This window comes from Centrocercus urophasianus, unplaced genomic scaffold (assembly GCF_019232065.1).
Source record: "Centrocercus urophasianus isolate 14NV4802_14NV808 unplaced genomic scaffold, USGS_Curo_1.0 seq_20, whole genome shotgun sequence".
Lineage (NCBI taxonomy): Eukaryota > Metazoa > Chordata > Aves > Galliformes > Phasianidae > Centrocercus > Centrocercus urophasianus.
The window spans coordinates 6,437,131-6,458,956 of NW_024884756.1; the positions used below are offsets into that span (position 1 = coordinate 6,437,131).

Genomic DNA, 21,826 nt, shown 5'->3' on the forward strand with positions numbered 1-21,826 from the left:
CACTGGGCACCAAACATCTGTGCATGATGAACATCTGGATTGAACACAGGGCATGGGGAGGGTTCAGCCCAGCACGAACTCACATGATAGCAAGTTTGTGGGTTTTGATATTAAGGCTGAACACAGCCCTGTGAACAGAGGAAAAGATGCAGCTGTGCTTTCCATTGTGAGAAAGTAATTTGAGAATAGATTTCAATACTGAAAAAAACCCACAACATTTTTTTGGGTCATTTGCGGCTTCATTTCAATCAACATAAATGCATCAATTGAAAGTTTTCAAATGCATGAAATGGCAATCCAAATCATGATCATGTCTCTTCAACAGGTTTTTATAAGCCCTGTCTCACCAGAAAGAAAGATCCCTCACTTTCCAATTCCACACAGTTCCACTGCTTTTTCCCAGTACACACATTTCTAAACAGCTTTTTCAAGGATAAAGCACAGGAAGAGTAGAACTTAATCCAAAGTTCGACAAGCACCTTGAGAACTCACTGTGAATTGAAACCACTGCCATCAAACAAGCTGTGTATGTTACTTTTTGCAAAACAAGGTCACATATCCCTCTAGTTTAATGGTTTTGTTGCCCTATTTTGTATGTTTAAAAAAAAAAGTGTAAAAAGTATCATATTGTTACTTACATAGATATTTTATGAGGGCTACTCCAAAAGTAATGCATGCTATTTTATTTTATTGGAGCACAGCATCAGAGGTGGATGTTAGTAGTATGGCAATAGATGTTGAACCTTCCTACCAATTCCCCCATTAGATTTAGTTTCCATGCAAAAGATGGCAGCAGAGAGGAAGTCAGACAAAATGGCTTCTGACATGGAAGTGTGTATGAAGAAAAGGTACGTCACTGAATTCCTCCATGCAGTAAAAATGGCACCCACTGACCTTCACTGATCATTTATAGAGACCAAACAATGGATACAATCAAAGTGAGGGGTGAGTGGTGCATTTCAGCAGCAGTGACCATGGGTCATCTGCTCTAGTGTAGGTTATTACAAAAGTGCAGCACGCAGGTTCTTGCTCATGGCTACTGAAAAAGCATAGCTAATGGTGAAGACTGTTGCAAAAGAGTTTTGTAGCTCATAACTTGGTCTGTTAAATAGTGTTATTGTGCTCTTCGTATGTGTTCCATGAAAATAGTGAGGCATTACTTTTGAAGTAACCTTTCAGGATAATGGCCCTAAACAATTCTCTTCCCTGAATGCAGCCCAGGCAAGCCAAAAGCTTGAACTCACATGACTGAAAGTGGTACTCCATTCTCACAGTAGAATTTATTAGATAGGCTTAAGACTTACCTGATTTTAAAGACTTCAGCAGCAGGAAACGCTTCCTTCGGTCATGTTCTCAGTTACACAGGTAAACCATTTCCTCAAGTACATAAACATCAGGCAAGCTCTAATTAAAGCAGTTATCCAGTCTAGCCATAAAGAAATTGCTCAGTAGCTGCCATTTCACATCTTCCAAATTATACTCCTAAAACAAACACAGAAATGATCATTAAAAAACAATCCATTTTCAGGGTAGGGTCAATATAGAACAGACATTCACATCACGTTTCATCTATGACACTTCAGGACATGATTCTTGTGCCATACTAGCAGCAGTAACAATCAACACATCTTGCCAACTTACGCAATGTTGACTTCAAGTCTGAAATTATTCTCTTGTTCATCTTCGACTCTAGTTTAATTTTATCAATTAGGTTTTCGTAATTTACAGCCGTAATACATTTTCAATCACAAGCTTTTTACATGAATTTCAAAAACTTTTTTTTTTTTTTTCCCCAGTATTTTTAATTAATCTGTAGAGACTAGAGAAATGTTACAAGTGTTTTGATCCAATTTAAAAGCAGAGTATCCTCCAAAGCTTTCCTTTTAGGAATGGGGTTGAAGAGAATGAGAACAAGTGCTGAGTTTTCAGATTTTAAGTTTTAGAAGATAATCTGCTTGGCATCACCTGTGACTCAAAGTAGCCAGGTGAATTTTCCTTTCATTGATACCACTACTCTCAGTGTTATACACTGAGTAATGACAACTCTTCCTGTCCAATAACCTAACTTGCTGGTTGTCATACTGTTAAAGCTGCCTTTGCTATCACCTATAAAAATACATAAAATCAACGGGACAGATATTTCATTAAGAGATGCCAAAAGACAAAGCCAAAGCAAGTATTTTTTTCTGCCAAATATTTCAAACTTCAAGAGTGGAAAACTATAGCAATGTAAAAGTAGGGATAAAATAAGACTACTGTATCTGTTACCCAAACCAAAATAAACATCATCAACAATATGTAACACATGAACTATATGAAATACTGTTTTCTACTTTGACAGCAGCAGTGACTTGCCAAAACAGAAGAGCTTTTACTGTGCAATCTATAACAAACCTCAACCTGTTGGCAAATATCTTCCATTTTCCCTTTATCTGAACCATTATTGTCAAATAACAGCATCTTCCCTTGCAGCTTATTAATGATTTGCAGTCCTTCTTAGGACCGAACATTAAGTTCTGTCTGTTGTTTTTCTTTACTTTTGTTTTGTTTGTTGCTTTTATGTATTTTTATGTCTTTCCCCCCAGTCAATAGACAGAATTTTTTAAAAATCATTCAGAAAGTACAGGTACCAGAACTACAAGGATAGCTTCATCTTTTCAACACAATAAGCCACAGCAACTACGTGAATTGAAACTTGCATTCATTTAGGTTCTCATTAACTCATTTATCACTTACATTATAGAATTAGTGCTATCTTTTTCGCACTGCTCCCAGAAGTGGAAGCAATCTGAATAATCAGTCTTGAGGCAAGAGAAGGAAATTAATATCTTCGTTAAACACAGAATTATGCGTTGTTTAATAGCTTTTTTCTTTTTTTTCTTTTTTTTTTTAAAAAAAGAATTAAGGAATAAAGAAACAAATACTATTCATTTATGACTTTTACATCTTAACAGCTTTTTATGCTGTCGTTATATAAATTATTTCATTTTTAGTGCCTTTCAGTTCTATTACCTAACATAGTAATGCCCCAAAACATGACTTTGAGGGTGTTAAAAAAAAAAAAGCAAAAAAAAATGAGAAAAAATAACACTCAGACTACACTACTTGCTGGGTTTCATTATTTCTTTGACCAAATTAGTTAAAATGTTACTGATTTTCTTTTATGTTTCTAATTTCATTCTGAATTTGCTTTTACTACTTGAGGGTAGACAGATCACCTGCATTTCATATGAAGTGATATCACTGCATGCCATCAAGCTAAACAAAGGAACATTTTTCCTTTTATTAATAATCAACAACCCACATGCTTAATATCTCCATAGATTAATATGGCAAGTACTTCCCATGCAGAAGCAAATATGACAGCCAATTAGTTTTATTTTGTGGTGGGGTTTTTTTTGTTGTTGTTGTTTTTTATTAAATTTATTATCTTCCACTAAAGTCATATCCCTTTTCTTCCGCCTCTATTGGAGATGCCAAGGAGCTGCAGTATTTTCTGACACTGATAGATGGAAATACTCAGCACCACAGCCAGATGTCTATTAATCTTCTAGTTTTCCCAACTGCAGATTTTTATGGTTTTCATTTTTGCACTGCTCATTCCTATTCATAGTTCAATGATCTATTTCCTTTAATTCCTAGAGTTAAGGTTCAATAACCTCATTTTCTCTTCAAACTTGACCCAAGATTCTTTAAGATTCTCAAGATTCTCCTATGTTCTTACTAAATACTACTTATAGTTTCAATAGAAGATATTTTAACAGCTGTATCTATAAATAACAGCAGGAACAAGAGCATTTTAAAGGCAGTTCAACACAACCTGGCCCAACGAAATGAAAAACCCAATTTCTTCTCCAAGCGCGCTGCTCAGCCCCCAGGACCATCTTCTGTTCCCTCAGAACTGGAAAACAAATGAGAGCTCCCTCAAGGGTTGTGGTACCTGATTTGCCCCTCCAAATAGTCTACAACTTCTGGTAATGCATCTCTAGACCAAAGAAAATCTGCAATGCAGCTCTTGTACGCTCCAAGTGCTACCTCTGATTAATGTGTGGAACCGCTTTTTTTTTTTTACATACATTCCTATTTGACTATACAAAATCACAGAGTTGCAGAATCCTTAGAGTTGGAAGGGACCTTCAAAAAGGCCATCTAGTCCAGCTGCCCCACAATAAACATGGACACCACAGCTAGATTAAGTTGCCCAGGGCCTTATCCAGCCTGGCCCTGTAAGCCTCCAGGGACAGGGCACCAACCACATCTCTGGGTAACCTCTTCCAGTGCCTCATCACTCTCACTGTATAGGAATTGTTTATATCTAACTTAAATCCACCTTCTTTAAGCTTGAAAAGAGATCAATAATAAATAAAAATTAGTAAATCTATTACAGTCTGGCTCAGGCAAATGAGAAGGATGAAAGGCATGTTGAAATTACTGATTCTTGGCAGCCCCTACCTGGTCTCAACTTTATTAGTTATATTTATGATGGCAATGATCTTAAGTTCATACAAGCTACTGCAAGTACTTTACCTAAGATGACTCGACCCTGAAAAGACTTGCAGTCTAAGCTGACATGGCATGTACCGCAAGTTCCTTCATTCCCCTTATTTATTTATAAAGAGAGTGAGTGGAAAAGCAGCAGATGAAAATTTGAGGTAGATTTCGGAAATCAAGAAAAAAACAGATGGTAAAAAATTACCAGAGAAAAGGAGTGTTACCTTCTCTTTTGAATGGACAAAAGACAACAAACAATTCAGATGTGAAGAGACACAGGAAAGAACATAGACAAGTAGCAATAGATAAAGTTTCATTAAAATCACGGGAGCTTTAACTCCACTCTCAATTCGTGCTCCAACTCATCCTACGCCTCCAGTGATAGTCATAGGGTATGTCTAGAAGATAATCTTCTTTGTGAAAATCTTCCTCTGTGCCATCTGTCCTTTTTAAAGAAGAAATGTAGTAACAGATATTGGTTTATTCCAGTACTAAAGAAGTTAAGCTAGCAGTGAAAATATCGCCTATGAGTATTCAACATTTCCCAAGGACCTTATTATTAAGATAATAAAAGAGGAAGCATTCGAAAATGGCATAAGCAGTTTTAAAGATTGGGGAATCATACAGATGAATGCTGAAACGGATTTAGTGGGGCATGAAACCACCAGCTCCAAATGGGAACGTTCTGATCACATCATGTTCAGAAAGCATCAAATTAGAAGTGGGTGAGATTAGAGCAATTGACAGGCAGCAGCATTTTCGAAGTTTAAATCCAATTTTTCTCCACATGAAGCGGTACTAAACTAGGAGTAAAATTAAGTCATGGCAGAATGAGATCGTGTGTAAAGGAATGTTAGAGCTAGTGCTTTTAAACAAATTGATTTTAAAAAGCTAAGCAATGCAAAATTAAGGAAGTTAAACACATCCAAATACACCTGAAGAATATAATTAACCATTGTAATGGTTAACATAGTACAAAGTAATTATGAAAGACCCAGACACTTTAGTGTCTGCACTTGCTTTCAGGCTTTGTATCAATATCTGATGCATAGTAATGATGTAGTGCTAAAACTAAGGTTTGAAAGTGATACAATGATTTTGATTCACAAGTAAATCCAGTTTGCTCTAAGCATTATAAACAACTATTCAAGTATTTTCCTTACTAGAAAATATTCCAGATATTCACTGTATTTTAATAGCAGATTCATAGATCCGTATACAGAATCTAATACAAGATTTACCAGGTACTTGTTCAAATTGCACTCCAGTTCCTCTGTGTTAGTTTACTTGGACAGCAAAGCACACTCCACACCAAAAAATGCCCTTTCTAGACAATGCTTTTGTACCAGAGCACGAATTATTTTCTCCCAGAACACTTCTCTTACCTATTCCCTTCCCCTAGCTCTCCCAGCAGACAGTGACCAGTCAACAGCCTTCAATCCTGAAGACATGACCCCGTGGGTACAGATCTTCCCTGACACAGGACTGTTCCTCTAATATCTGAACTGAAAGAAATAGTATTTCACCTTACTTCCCAAAATTAAATCCAGTAATTGTTTGTACCAGAAATGCAGAGTCACAACTTAAACAGGTGTTTGAGCATCAGCTGAGAAGGCAGGGCCAACCCAGGAGAACTCAGATGCATGCAATGCACTGAGCAACCAGAAGGGCTGGAGCCATGATCCACCCCTTCCCTGATCTCATGTAACAGCTGGCAGTGGAGATGTAAGTGTATCTTCTGGAGACCTCTGCCTATAGAAGAACCATAAAAGCCTTCCTAAGGTAAGCAGATCCTTTCCCTGTTTCTGCACCTACTGTTACTACATCTGAGCACACTATCTCTAAGGTACCTTGCTATTCCTTCCATCTCATAACACTATTCTAAATCAGAAATTCCTTTCCAGCCCCAAACAATGTCAGTCAATTGTGAAGAATTCCTTGGAAACCATCTTGCACATAATGCAGGAGTACAATCAGATCCTCAGCTAGAAAACATGTCCTATCTCAAATTACATAACTATATTGAGAACTGTCTTTTCACTGTCTAAGCAATGATGTTATCTAAAGGCACTGCATTACATGAAAGCATTCCCACAGTTAACTTAACTGCAGAAATCTCAGGTTACTGAGAACATATTCCCAATGCTATTCTTTTCCTTCCCATACACCACACTGCCCAAACATATCTTACACCCAGAGGACCACTGTCAATACTGTTTCTTGGAAATAAGGATCTGGCTTCAGGTCATTTGGATTCCAAGTTATGCTAGGAAGCAATCCATTGGGAAATGACTCAAGTTCTTAGGTGAGCAGAGTAGTTCTTGCAATACCCTTCTTCTCATCTTTGGCTAAGTAAAACTGCAAGTCCTGAGCACACATGCTCAGCATGGCAACAACACCAGAAATACATGAAGGAGGGCCTCTGAATCATGTTGTACATTGTTCACCTATCGTAGCCTGCTGTTTTACTACCAAAGCACTCATTTCAAGAGCAATTTTTGTTCCTTGTGCCCTCGCGGTTAGCACTGGTGTAATTGAGGACTTAACTTCACAGATAGAAACAAGAAAAACAAATATGATGTAGGCTTCTTTCTTTCAGTACTTAATAAAGCCACTGCATGTCTTCTTGTGGGTGTAAAGTCTCTTTTTCCATAATAGCTCTGGATGAGAAAGCTGAGTAACTGGAATAGGTTTTACTTCATATTTCTGACACCACTTCAGTATTTTAAAGCATGTAGTGAATAACAATTAAATACAGATAGCTTATAGAATGGCTACAATTTGTAGTGAAACTTCAAGTTGTCCTTTGAAGCCGAACTGGAAGCTGTAAGATAGAATGCAGAATCCAAACAGCCTGAAGTAGCAGACATGTATATAGCAGCACCAGACACTGAGATTTATTGAATTCAACAGTTGTAGAAAAAAAGTACTTGGGAAATAAAGCAGAATCCGAGGAGGAGGGCTGAAATTAGTTGTGAGAAGTAAAAGAAGAGTTTTTCCACACAAATTTTAAGTACTTCCTCTCTTGCAGTATTTTTAGAAGAGGTAAAGATTACAAGATTAGCATAACATTGAAGTAATTATACAGTCTACATCCAGACAGTCTCTGTTCTTAACAGCACTTGTGCTGATTAACTGGTACAAGAAATTGCAATTGAGCATCAGTATTCCTCAGCCAGGTTCCATAAAATTGGCAGGGAAAAGGGCAGGCAGTTGAGCTGATTGATCACAATCATATTTGATCAGAGGCAATCCTGAGTAACTTTTTCACCTTACTTTATACTAGTTACTATTAAGTTAAACTGAAAATAATAGACATGAATTGAGCATTTTCATTCCAGAGCAGTAAGAATTCACCTATCACCTATGAAGTTCATTCCTTATCTCATGGGCTCCAATTGCAGCATCGCCTGCTTAATGAACACTAATTATTCAAAATTATGAAGGGAAAAGTACTCAGTATGCAACCCTCCTTTCACATCTAATCAGACTGTATAGAAACAGTCTGACAAACAGAATGTAAACGAAGAGGCAATTATACATAAACTTGAAAGCAATAGTGCTACTAGCTTTATCTGTTGGACTGATTATATTGATTTCTCCATGAGAAAAACAGCCTCAGAGCTTGAAAAATATCCTTAGAACTCATGTTTAATAAAAATGCAATTATTGCTTCCAAGTAAAAGATTTTCAGCTTGTGCATAAGAAATAGAAATAAATCTGCATGAAATGTTTTTCTCAGCACTACAAACTGAACATCTGGAATTATCAGTTGTTATATTCTTACACAAGCATGACTTAAAAACCGAAATTGTTCAGTTACTATGAAGAGAACAGCTATGTCAAGACCAATTGAAAAGTATCAGAATGCCCCTTCCCCTTGTACTCCGCACACAATTAAATGCAACGCTGGGTAGATGAAAACATTTTTCCATCAGTACCAAGATGTTACTTTCATTTTAGCAATGAAGACCTTTTACTACATATGATAATTATATTAGAATCACAGAATCATCTGAATTAGAAGAGACTCTTAAAAGCCATCTAGTCCAACTCCCCCACAGTCAACAGGGACATCTACAGCTAGGTCAGGTGCCCAGAGCCCCATCCAGTATGACCTGGACAATCTCTAAAGACAGGGCATCCAGCACCTCCCTGGGCAGCCTGCGCCCACACCTTAGCACCATAATAATTGTAATTTAAAAAAAAGGTGTTTTCCTTATTTCCAGATCAAATTGCTCCTCTTATAGTTTGAAACCCTTTCCCCCTGTCCTGTCAAAATAGACAGTGGTAAAGAATCTGTCCTCTTCCTTCCTATAGCCCTTCTTCAGATACTGCAAGGCTGCTCTCAGGTCTCCCAGCAGCCTTCTCTTCTCCAAACTGCACACCACTGGCTTTCTCAGCCTGTAATATAGTATTCCAACATAGTACATCCTTAACATACCACAGAATTAATATTGGCAGTACAAAGACACCAGAATTTTGCTAAATGCAATGCCTTCACCTGTTTTCTTTGACACTTTATCTCAGATTTCAAGTCTCTAATTTTGACTAATAATATTTCTGCATTTGAAACATATTCAGGAATGCCAACATAAGAACAGGTGGAATTTAATCATTTCACACTAGCAATTGCAAGGCTTGGATTTGACATTTTTCTTTTATTTTCTATCATTTCAGAGACATTCTCTATCAACAAATCTTCTGGCTTTCTGTATAACCACTCATTACATGCATTTCTTCTACACACCACAAGCATAAATAAACTACCAATGCACTGTTTTTCACCAACTCACCAATTTTAGAGTCTAATTTACTGTACTGGTTGGGGAATCGATTAATTTAAGCATTCTACATAACTAAGTTGCAAAACTGTCACAGAGAGGAATAGTAGTTACCGCATTTAGTTTCAAAGCACTACAGACTGTGATTTAAAGGCATATTTGAAATGAAATGCTGTAATAAAACCTTGAGAAAGCATTCACCTCCATCTTACAGTATCCCAGAAAGGAGTTAAGAGGCCATGGAAATAAATGTTTTCTTAAATAGGAGAACCTGTGAGTGTGTGGTTACGATCTTTTGAGGCTGCAGAGAACTGGGCAAAAAAAAAAAAAAAAAAAAAAAGTTGTCAGTCAATTAAGACAGAAGTCAGGACTTTCAAAATTGGTACTTGGAATAATTAAAAATGAAGGCACAATATTTCCTGCCCAGATAAATCTATGTAAAAGACAGAGGGTTTACAAATAAAACTATAATACAGCTAACACCAAATAAGAAGTCAGAAAAATCATTGTACAACAACTGATTGTATTAAAATTGAAGTTAAATTCTTATAGACATATAAAGAGATGTGATTCAAAAGAACTTATCATCAAGAGAACAAATAGCTCCTTCTATTTCTTCAAAAATAAAAGGTGCTAAACACTGCGGTTCTTAGACTTTGGCCGTATGGTTTTTATCTCTGGCAACTTCCCACAGTTAGCTTTAACACGCCCAATTTACATATCTAATAATTGCTTATAGCTAATCTGCACCAAGATTAAATGACAATTTATGATTACCAATGCTCTAGTGCTTCATCAGGAAGTGCAGACATCTTTCCTGACAAAAAACATAGAAGAGAAATCTAACAAGATATTGTTCTTCCCCTAAGGAATATTCAGCCTGAATTTTTAAATTACTTGTTTCAGAAACCATAAATACGAGCTGAAATTCCTTCTTAACATTCACATTTTCTAAAATAGTAATTTCTGGAGTCAAATGGAAAAGATTACTTGACACGTGCTTCGCGTTGAATGAATAGAGGCATTTCCTCTCCTCTGCTAGGCTGGAGTTCATCTAACATAAGCCATCTGAGCCCAATTTACATGCTCAGATTTCAGAGCATCTTACTGCTCACTCAAAAAGCAATGACTAGCCACAGAGCGGGAAGTTCCTAAATCATCTTCATCTCTTGAAGCTGCACTCTTTTTTTTCTTGTGGAAAGCCTGGAAATGACTGCCTGCTTCGCTCATCCTGTCATCCTCAATTTTCCCCAAACACCTGTTGTTGCCACCTGTCCAACTGGATGTTGGGCAAAACAGACCTACTGTGACTACTGTCACATTACTGATCACTCAGCTCAATTTCTGTTGGCTTTGAAATACTAATTTCAACTTGGCCATTTAACACTTCTTTGTAAACTACTGCTGTAGAAGAGATTTGACTTCCAGAATTTGACTGATTTTGCAGAAATAAAATTCAAAACAATGCTTCCGTTCAATTTTTGTCTGACCTCGCTCTGAAGAGAAAATCTTGCTACTGATGGAGAAATCTTGGCACTTCTGCACTACATTCTTCAGTTAATCTCTATTACACAGTCCTCCGAGTTCCTTCAATCAGAGTAGTTTTGATTATTTGATAATATTTTTATATTTGTAACAGAAGCTGCTCTTCTGTTTGGCTAGTACTCTCCTCATGGAATTAGCCTTCTTTTCTTACTGTTCCCCATTTTCTTTTTTCAACTGTGCTTACTCCTAATAAACATTTGCAAAGCAGCTTTTCCTGAGAGTACTGTTGGATATTTAAATTTAAGTAGCCTGCCTCTGAAAAATACAGAGGATGCTTTTCTGGAAGCTATCCTCAGAAGGGCTGTATTAATGCAGAAGTAAATTCAGGCTCTAAAAGAAACTATTTATCTTCTCTTTTCCTACAGCACCAGTGTCATAACAGCTTAGTATCTCACTGCACAAACATGTCTAAGCAAATGAGAAAATACTTCACTGGATAAATTGCACATAGAATATGCTTGAATGATGTGTTAAAGTACTACCTCATAGCTGAAGAGTTCCATAGATAAGATTTGGTTTGTAGTCCATACAGTTTATTTCATTACCTATAGTCATTTATTATTTGACAAAACTAATTCCAGAGATTTTTTATCTACCTTTCAAATCATATAAAATCATCTATAGAATAAGATTGGCAATTAACCTGGTATCAAGGCTTGACAGGATTTATCCAGAACTCAATTATGACAACACCTGCTTTACTAGCAACACAAATCAAGAAGCTTGTGAAGGAGTGGAAGAAAAAAACTGTACTGTTCTGTGCATCCAATTTCTAGACACTGCCAGAGAAAAAATTCTAAGCAGTTCATGTTAAACCAATATTTTGCCAAAGAAAGAATTCTGTTCTTTTCCAACCAGATACAGAAACAGATCAGAAAAACAAGTCTCCTCAGGCTTTTACTACCACAGACTTAAGAAAATGGAGAAAAGGTAAATGATGTTCAAGATGGCTGTATAAAACAGATGTTTAGTGATATGTAATGGTCAGATCTTATCTATCAGAACCGTAGTGATTAACTCATTAATTGGCTTAGAAGTGACAGACTACTTCATTATTGGTATTTTTACTATCACACACCACACAGCTCTCATGGTTTCAGCAGTGTTTAAACCTAGTTCTTTAAGAATTTTCAAATGCAGAACACACTGTGTTCAACACAACTGAGCACTTACTTAAAACAATTTTCAAACGCAGAACACACTGTGTTCAACACAACTGAGCACTTAATTGAATATAGACTTCTCAACCCATACAGAGTGCTGACAGCAGTTACAGGAAGATAAAACCGTAGCACAGGAAGCAAGTTTCTTCAGACATGTTTTTGTGACCTAGAAAGTCACCTCTTACCTCTATATAACAGTCTCAGTGCTTGCTCCTATATGGTGTAATGACACAAAGTACTTTTTGCTAGTTTTCTTACACCTCTTCCCTATCCCCATTCTTAGGTTCTTTCTTTTACCCGGCCATGAAGTACACTATAGTGCCCTCAGCATGTAGTGGTCACACAAGCAAACAGAAGACTTCCATGGAAACAAACACCCAGCACCAAGAAACTTTATGTCTTTAGTATTTCAAATTCTATGAGACAGCTGGAAAGCTTTCCTAATCACGAGCTGCCAAATTATGTCTTCTTAATTAAGCATTTTTTTCATACTTGCCCTGTGAAAGCTCATCAGATAACAGGCAACAGTGAAATTCCATTACTCTCAAAATGACTGCAGCTTTGTGCCCAGTTTAGAAGTCACTTACAGGGATTGAAATTACCATACACAGAATACTTTGTGAAAGATTACAGGTTTGTCTTGAATTTCACTTTCAAGTTTCACTGATGAAGCTACATCCTTTCAAATCACACATACTCATAATTTCAAGGATGTTCTCCTACAGAAGTTTTTTTAAAATCAGTTTAAGTCATAGGATTCATGAGTTTCTGATGACACTGGCTGCACTAACACTGGAAGAATAACAGGCCTTAGGTGCTGCTGCTTTCACAGCTGTCAATGTCTGCGCAAGACCATCCAGTCACTGTACAATATGGCTTTGGCACTTAAATGTGATTTAATGACTTCATTTCTTCCTAACTGAGCTAGAACTTATACTCAGCTTAAGATACACAAACATAATTAGAGAAGTTTAGGATAACTGCAGTACAAATACTGTTAGTGCTAGACTGGCCATGGAAAACTGCCTGATATTCTGCCAGCTTTCGAAAACACATATCTTTGACTTTCAACTGCAGAGGTAGAGCTACAGAGCAGAATTCCAGTAGCACAAGACATGCCCCAGAACAGTAATCAAGTTGCATTCTGAGAGACAGGAAACACACTGGTTGAAAAAATGCTCCAAGTCTTCTGCAACTCATTAACCCTGTCTTCAGATGTGTACGCAGTTCCCTGGGCATATTTCTTTGATTCCCACAGATGAGCTACTTGGGATGCTCTTCACCCTGTGCCATACATGGCTTGTCTTCCACATCACCAGCATGACTGCTGAAATGCACCACCCACCCCTCACTGTGCTTACATCCATTTTTTCATCTCCATGGATGTTCAAAGAAAGTCAACAGGAGACATTTTTTCCACATGGCGGAATACAATTGCGTAACTTTGCTTTATCAACACTTTGTCAGACACCATTTTGCCAGACTGCCCTCTGCTGCCATCTGTCACACAGCAACAAAACACAACGGAACACTGGTGGGAAGTCTCTTCTGCCACACTACCAACATCCACCTCCGATGTCACAGACCAACAGAGCAAAATAGAAAGCGCTACTTGTGGAGCAGTCCTCACACAAGCCTGTATCTATCAGACTCTTTACAAGAGGATCAGAAGATAAAGCTGCCCAGGATCACTTTGGAACATGATGTCCACATATTCTGTACTCATACTAATATTTCTATATCAAAGTGAGCTTTTAAGTGCTTTTACATTTTTGTCTTGTACTTCTATTTTTCTGAATAGTGACAACTATTATTTCCTTCCCTCCATCACATCTAATTCAGTCATCACAAAAAAAAAACAAAAACAACCAAAACTAAGGAGTGGAAAGGGAGGCTGAACAAAATGAAACACCATGAAGAACTCTGTAAAAATATTAAAGGTATAAATCAATCAATAAAGCATCCTTTCAAGCAAGAGACACGTAATGCCATTTTTTGAGTTTATTTAAGCAACTTAGCCTAAAGCCAGAACTATCAGATGAGGAATTATAGGTTCTGATTATTACTTTCTTCCACATATTATTCCCATTTACACCACAACTGGAAATAAAAGGCACAGCTTGACTCAAGAAAAGGTATTAATGAAAAAATTGTAAGAGAAATTTTAGTGTCAGACTATGATGTAGTATTTTGCAACATTAAAGATATTTACCAAAGATGTGAAGTATGCATTTAGACTTAAGCAATCACTACACATCTTATGAAGAAAAAAGTTTATCTACACTTAGTGTAGAATACTTGGAAGAAATCTCATTTCAGTATTTTTATACAGAGGTCAGATGTGAGACACCAAGGTATTACCAAAAAAGCATGAAGTTCAGTTTGCAAAACAGAAGTTTGGTTAAGACCTTTTAAGAAAGCTGTGCTGAATATTTCTTAGAGCATTTTTCACAACACTTGGCAGTTGCCAGCACAGTCAGTTACTGTATAAGGTTTCTCAGAAAATTGAAACCGGGTTTTCCTGAACCATATTTCTTCTTTGGGAAAACAAGGACGGGGATCATTTCAGCAAGCAAGAGGAAATCTGAACTGTTACTCAGAAGCAAACAAAAAAGATATGGTTATTTTAAAGAGTTCTGCTCCTTAGGATTTAGGACACCGTAATAATGTCAAATAGCCTTGTGGGGCTGCCTTTAACTGAAATGGAAAAAGAACCAATCAAAATAATGAGAAATACTTCCTGCCTTCTATGCCATTTTAAGCACCTTTTTGTAATTTAAATATCTTTTCAGCAACAGTGAATAATTTACAGTTCCACAATGCTATATCACTATTCTCATTTTTCCCAAGCTTCCATAAAATATATTTTACAGATTTAAAAAAGCAAATCAAAGATATAATGGGCACAGGGCGCCAGTATGGAACACAGCATGTTAAGTAGGCCATGATCAACTCTATTCCCATTCTGTATCCCCTTCTTTTGCACCAGATAGCAGTAAGTACTAGCTTTTTCCAGCCTGAGAATGCCTTACAGGAAACAGAACAGCACTAAATTTTGCTGCAGTCAAGTGAAAATCTTTACTAAGTTAGCATGGTATTTTTAGATACCAGCCCCAAAACAGTGGCAAAGTTAACTGAGATTATATTGTTTACTCCAGTTAAAAACTCTACTCACAGATTTATCAGACTTCTCCTTGGATTTTTTCCTGAGTTAAAAGTCACTCTGTGTGGTCAGGTCATGCACTTAATTTACTTAAAGAAGCTCTTAGAAATAATGGAAGCATGCTAGCAGCGTTTTCACATCACTCAAAGGATCAAGGGGAAGCAAAAAGGTGCTCACTTTCAGAAAGAGTAAGGCAGCATACAAATAAGAGGAAAAAGATAAAAGGGGAGAGCAGGACTAGGAGTTCACAAACCCTTCTATGCTGCACCTGAGAATGCATGCAAATGGTTGACACTTCTAGAACCAGAATAATTAATTTAGAATACCATACAATACCACCTTCCGTTAGAAGACATTTGCAACATACTTAAAATATATACACTTTTTTAATCAATAGCACTTCAAATCACTGTATTTGGCAACCTTCTTCCCTGCATCTCTCCCTCCTGCTGCTCATCCAGCTCCAGCTCCATCTCTCAAGCTGACCAATAGACAGCTGTTGGCCACAGCAAGGGTTCTGCAACCAACATGGGAATCACAGTTGGCATTACAACAGTCACAATAAAAAATTTTGAAAAAAAATTAGTTCTGACTTGTTGTCACCATAAAGAACACAGGAAATAAGAATTCTGCCTCTCTGAAGGCATAATATTCTTTTTTAGACTTAGAAACAGAAGAAGCTGAGGGGTTTTTTTTTTTGTGGCTTTTAAATCTGTTCACTCCAGCCCCCTCTATAAAAGGGAAACCACCAACAACACAAATGACAGTGCTTAACAGCCTCAAGCAGTACACCCAGTAATAAACTTGTAAGTAAGAAACAGGAGACCAAATAACTAAGTGCAGAAGGATTTCGATGATGAACTTTTACATATTTAAAGGCACATTTTTAAGTACTCTTTAGCAGCATTTGTTGCATCTTGCCAAGAAACCAGTCGCTGTTACCAACAACCTGGTTGGAAATATTAAATGCCTGCTTACAGCTCTATAGATGCAAAAGGATAGGAAGGTATTTCTCCCATTTAGTTGAAAATAATTTCACTCTCCATTGATGGGAGAGCTTTTACAAAACTTAATGTTACAAAGGCTATTTTTTAAAATGAGTTAAACCCTTACCCTAAAAGCAAAACAACACGAAACTTCTACTTCAAAAACTTAAAACTGGATTTTATTGATGTTATTTCACAGAAATCCAGGTTCAAGTTGCTGAATGACAGAATGTAGGCATTGTAAAAAAAAAAAAAAAAAAAAAGAAGTCTGCTCCTAGAAAAATGGCGCATTACATTCCATATTTAAGGAATAGCATTAAATATTATGAAAACAGCATCTGGCACTGTGTCGCATAGCGCCATGTTTTCCAATACCTTTCTCAGTGTTACACTTAGAAATTCAAGGAAACGAAGCAAATGAAAATACAGAATTAATTTTTAAAAACATATTTCTAAGTCAGCACATCTGGTACTGCAACAAAACTTATTTGTTAGCACAAAAAGCCTTTTCAATACAGGAGCAATAAAAACGCAGGCAAATATTCTGTAAAGCTACACAAAGTTCACATATAAATTAAATGGTTATGGACCAATGAATCTCGCACACTACATAATTGAAAGGAATAAAAGCAACAAGACCACTTAATGAAAAGTCCTGAAATCATTCCAAAAATTAAGTTGAAAAATTAATAGTATTAGACTTTCTGACTATTGTTTGAGGGTGAAGATTGAAAAACATAGGACATATTTCCTTATTTCCTTCTCATTAAAGAAAACTTGTGGAATAGGCCTACAAGCTCAGCAACATACACAGGCTAAAATAAAACACACTTTTAAGATGTTAAACTAAAAGCACATGATCAGGGGACAGAAGCAATTAGACATTTTCCAATTTCCATGTGCAGTCTGGACACATTAGATTATTTGGCTCAAGAAGTCTCCAGCTTGCATTAACTATCATCAACTGACAACATTCCACATTCTGGCCTAGTGAAGAATTATTTCATACTTGCAGAGATTAAACTATTAAAAATATTTCCATTCATCTCAACTGTTATGATTAGTACTGCTTCACAGCAAGAAGGAGGAGATTTATGAACTATGACAGTGTCACATCAATTTGAAGATCACTTCTCCTATACACAGCATGCAAGAACTTTTTACTGCTGCAGCATTTCACATCTCCTGGCAGGGAAATATGCTCAAGGAAAAAAAACTCAACTCTCAGTGTTACATTCTTTTGAAAATGGCAGTAAAATCATCCCTATCTTTCATTTCATCAGCTTTATGTTTAAAATTCACATTGCTAATAATATCCTAGCAGACTGAATCACAAGGATGACTTTTTCTTCTGTGAACATCTGTAAATCATTCCTTTCTTAAGTTTCTCTAAACTACATAGAATTTAGTGTCATTACTGCAGTGATTTTGAGTAATACATCAAAGACTCCCACATACTTCCATATAGCTGGGTCAGGTATGTACAAAGTCCATTTAAAAGCCAAAGCAGTCTCTCGACAACACTGCCCCCAAGCAATCTAGTTTATATAGTGAAAACTAAATGCCTACAGGAGCATCTTGGTAATAAGCATGCACAACAAAAACAATAATGAGGACTTCATTAATCCGTGTACTTGCTTTAAAGTTGCAATGCATATCATAATTACAATAAATGTGGAAGTGCCTAATAAAAGCTTATGATAAAAACATTCCCAGAAGACTATTTATAGTAAACTTAACTGATCTCAAAAAAGCCAAATCTTACATCAAAGCATATTTTCTGGAAGGTTATGTGTGCTTCTTAGTACTGAAAAATAAGCAGCACTGTATTTCCTTTGAGAGTACCTGAAAAAAATATTTTGAAGGTAACTCCTTGAAATAGCATTCTGTATCAAACTTAAGGAAATTCGTCTGACATTTGCTTCTGCAGAAAAAAGATAAATTTGCTTTCACAATCTGAAACAGGAAGGGGATTGCTAATTAGTAGTTTATACTTTAGTGTAATTATTACTCAAATATTAGTAGATTTTTGTCCTCTAATCTCTCTTAGGTACTACTAGGTGAGAAGAACCCTATTTGATAGGAATTCCTTGCAGGATTTCATGGTACCTGATTTCATTTAAAACTGAAGCAGAAGCTGCCTTTTTGCTTATTGAAAAAGGAATAGCGAAATTAAATGTAAGTCTATTCCATTACTTCCTTGATTTACACCATTCATTGCATAGCACACTGTCATTCAGAAGCATATATATATTTTTTTCTTTTAAATCTGAGTTCTGTGGGCTGTAATAATCCCATAGATCCTACCAGCCAGCAGAGCACTTTTTTTGAAACATCAGGAACACTCTTGAGCTTTGAATGGCTTTGACAATGACACATCCATTGATTTCTAAAGAAACATCTCAGGCTTTTATTTAACAGACTGTTAGAATATTCTAGAAAGATCAAGTTGAAATGTTATCAGCCAAGTGGCACTGCCTAAGTGATCCACTGCTACCAAGTGATACCTAAATTCTTCTAGATGTCACAGTAAACACTAATGCTGAAAAGAACTGCTTGTTCTGCCAGATAAAGGCACAGTGCTACAAGTGGCATGTCAAGTATAATCCTCGTGTATTAAGATTGTGGATCAGAATACCAACTTCACAGTTAATTGCTACCTTACTTGAAAAAGTAAAACTCCCGACAGCTTATGTTGGCTAACGGCCTTCAAATGAAAGAAGCACAGACCTTTTGCAGACATACCATATCAGGAAATTTTAATGCTGTTCCCAAGTAAGCAACAAGATAGAGCAGGCTGTGATGTGCAGCCTGCATTATCCATTTCCCAGCAGTGCCTGGGCATAGGTCTAGCATCAGTAAGAGTACTAGTTTTCCTTCCTCCCTCCTCCATGTGTCTCACGTTGTCTAGGAAGCTCAATCTATGACATTCTTCCGCAGGGCCTAAGTTAGAACAATTCCCACAAGCTGCAGAAATTAACACATCAACTAATTGAAGCTTCCAGATAACTATGTTTCAAAATATATCAGGATCAACACCACTCATAAGTGCCATTTAATAACTTCTGTACCAACGTTCTCACATAAAAGGATACTCCACATTTTAACTGCCCCAGTCAATTAAAGAGAAGGGAACAAAGCCACTGCTTGAGCTACAGTCAAAGAGTATAGGGATTTTCTTCATAAGTAATCATGAGCATGATTGCTCCATACAGAAGGAAAAGAAATGGTTTCTAGTATGTGCATTTAAGTCAATACATCTGTCCACAAGCTTCAGATATGACTGTAACGTGCATAGCCCACTGCCTTGTACCCATTTTATTCAACTTGCCAGTACACACAGATCAAGCTCCACTGATCCCTGACCAGTATTACTGGCACCACAAGACTACCACAGGGTTGAATGCAGTCTCTTAAAGAAGAATTAATGCTTCATAACCCTAGCACAGCCCACTTGTGTTGTGCTAAACATGGGTAGAAAACCATTTTTAATCTAGGTTGCCTGTTTTCGAGTCAGCTTCCCCAACAACTGACTAATCTTTATAACTTGGAATACATCCAAGACAAAGTCAAAACAACAACAAAATTAACCCCTCACCCAACTTGTTTAATTTTGTTTTATCGAGTAATCACATCAACAGCTTTAATCACCAAGTCAAGAGACAACTTGAGGAGCCCCACGAGCTTGTAAACAGTTAACTGACATGAGTTAAACTCTGTGCTGATCAAAGCTACTTTAGAAGACTGCCCTTTTCAGAGTTCTATCGGAAAATATAAAAAGATTGAAATACTCAGCATGACAACATTGATTCATATGAAGCTGCATCACACAACTCTTTTTCTATCACACCTACCTGCATTGTTCTAAACAATACAGAGAAAATCTGGGATAAAAACAAAACTTTCAGGCTTGCACTAAGAGCAAAGCCTGAATCTAAAGTTCCAAAATGTTAACTACAGCTTACATTTCTACCTTGTAACTCACTCACATAGAGAAATAAAAGAACAGAAGTCATGGAAAAAATCACATGGAGTCAATAAGCTTTTGATGTTTCTAGCCACACATTTAAATATCTGAGCAACATAACAAAAATATGAAAGCAATATGAAATTTTGTGACATTAGTTTTACAGAAAGATCAAATATTGACTTATTTATTTACACCTGGATTGGTTAGATTTGGGGCACATTTCCTACAGGCGCAGAAAGCGAAAGACAACCTTGAGCATCACATACATCCAGCAGCTTGTTACTTAGTCTCTGCAATTAGCAGAAGCAGCAGCTCTCAAGATGGCTCCTCAAAATGGGATCATGTTTCAACACAATTTTTCCAGCACTACTAAAAAGATGCCAGAACAGTGAATACCAGTTCAACAATTCATAAATACTGGATACAATGCCTCGCTATCCTAAAGTGACTGAAAGCCAATATGAACTCCAGCATTCTTCCAAATAAGCAGGAGATAAAATAGAATTTATACTGATAACAGTAGCAATCTGGTTAGGTTTCATATCTTAAACAGGCTTACATTTGTACAACATGCTCAGGTATAAAGCCACTTGGGCTGATAAACTAATTTGATTGTTACCTTGGAAGTAATACAGGAATTTCCTCTTAAAGGTGCTCAGCAAATACATGTATTGTATTCAACACAAGTGCTTCATGCTACCAATGTGCCAATAATTTAGATAATTCAAGTTAACAATTTCACATAAGCCACAAAAAAACAAACAATAAGCAGGATAAGATTACAACAAATATTGAGGTGTAACAGCCTTATGAAAACTTGCACTAGATTGAGTTGTTCACTAGGTTTATAATGTTCAGAGTTAAGAAATCAGTAGCACATTATCACAGCCACATCCATAAACCTCACTCACCCAATTGCTTGAAAACCTTCAGATCAAATGCAACAGCTGGAGACAACTAGGACAATAACACAACGAATGCACTGCAGATCAACTGTCAAATAGTTTAAATGGCTCATGGATGGATATCCAAAAGTAGATAGAGTAGATAGAATGTGAAAGAAAAGGTGAAACTTTATTCAGTGAAGTGAATTTCTTGAATATAAAATGCCTCAGAACACATTTCCTTGATGACAGAGGTTTTTTTTCTTGCTAGATATGTGCTGCAGCAGGACAAAGGTATTACTGGCCATCTAAACATAACAGAAGACCTGTTTCCTTGCCAGATCAAATCCCTGCATAAACCACTGAAAACATTACATGCACTCTTCTTATATTTCTAACTGAACAAAACCACAAGCATAAAGTTCATTTTACCAGCTAACTGTAGCTAGGAGATAAGAAAGAACAAGCTGTCTTCACATCTCATTCTTCTACAGTTAAATTTTACATTGTTCCAAATAGCAGTTTAAGAAGCAACACGATGTCCATGTTGTACGGTGGTCAATATTTACAGACTATACGCAGCTGTAATATCTAAGGAGAGATATGAACTTCACTTTAATTAGCTGGAAAGGGAGTAATCTAGACAATACTCCCTCCCATGGTACCATTCATCTTACTCATTTGGGAAGACCTACTCCTTTAGACGTACCCTTTGTTATGAAGAGCGGCTGTTACCAGGAAATTTTCAATGGGACAAAAGACAGCGTGTTTGAGTCAGTGTTCACTATTAACTGCTCAGTGATTGCTAACTCCCTTGATCTGCAGTGCAGATCTACTCCT

At 36.8% G+C, this 21,826-nt stretch overlaps 1 protein-coding gene across 3 annotated transcripts in view; it reads right to left on the reverse strand.

Annotated features, from left to right (window-relative positions):
• The window catches only part of TFPI (tissue factor pathway inhibitor), a 205,651-nt gene that overhangs the window by 126,043 nt on the left and 57,782 nt on the right, over positions 1–21,826 (reverse strand). For all 3 annotated transcript variants that reach the window (XM_042822639.1, XM_042822640.1, XM_042822642.1), the window contains one exon: positions 1,305–1,482. The gene's annotated coding sequence lies outside the window, so the exon portion shown is untranslated. The remainder of the gene's footprint in view (positions 1–1,304; positions 1,483–21,826) is intronic.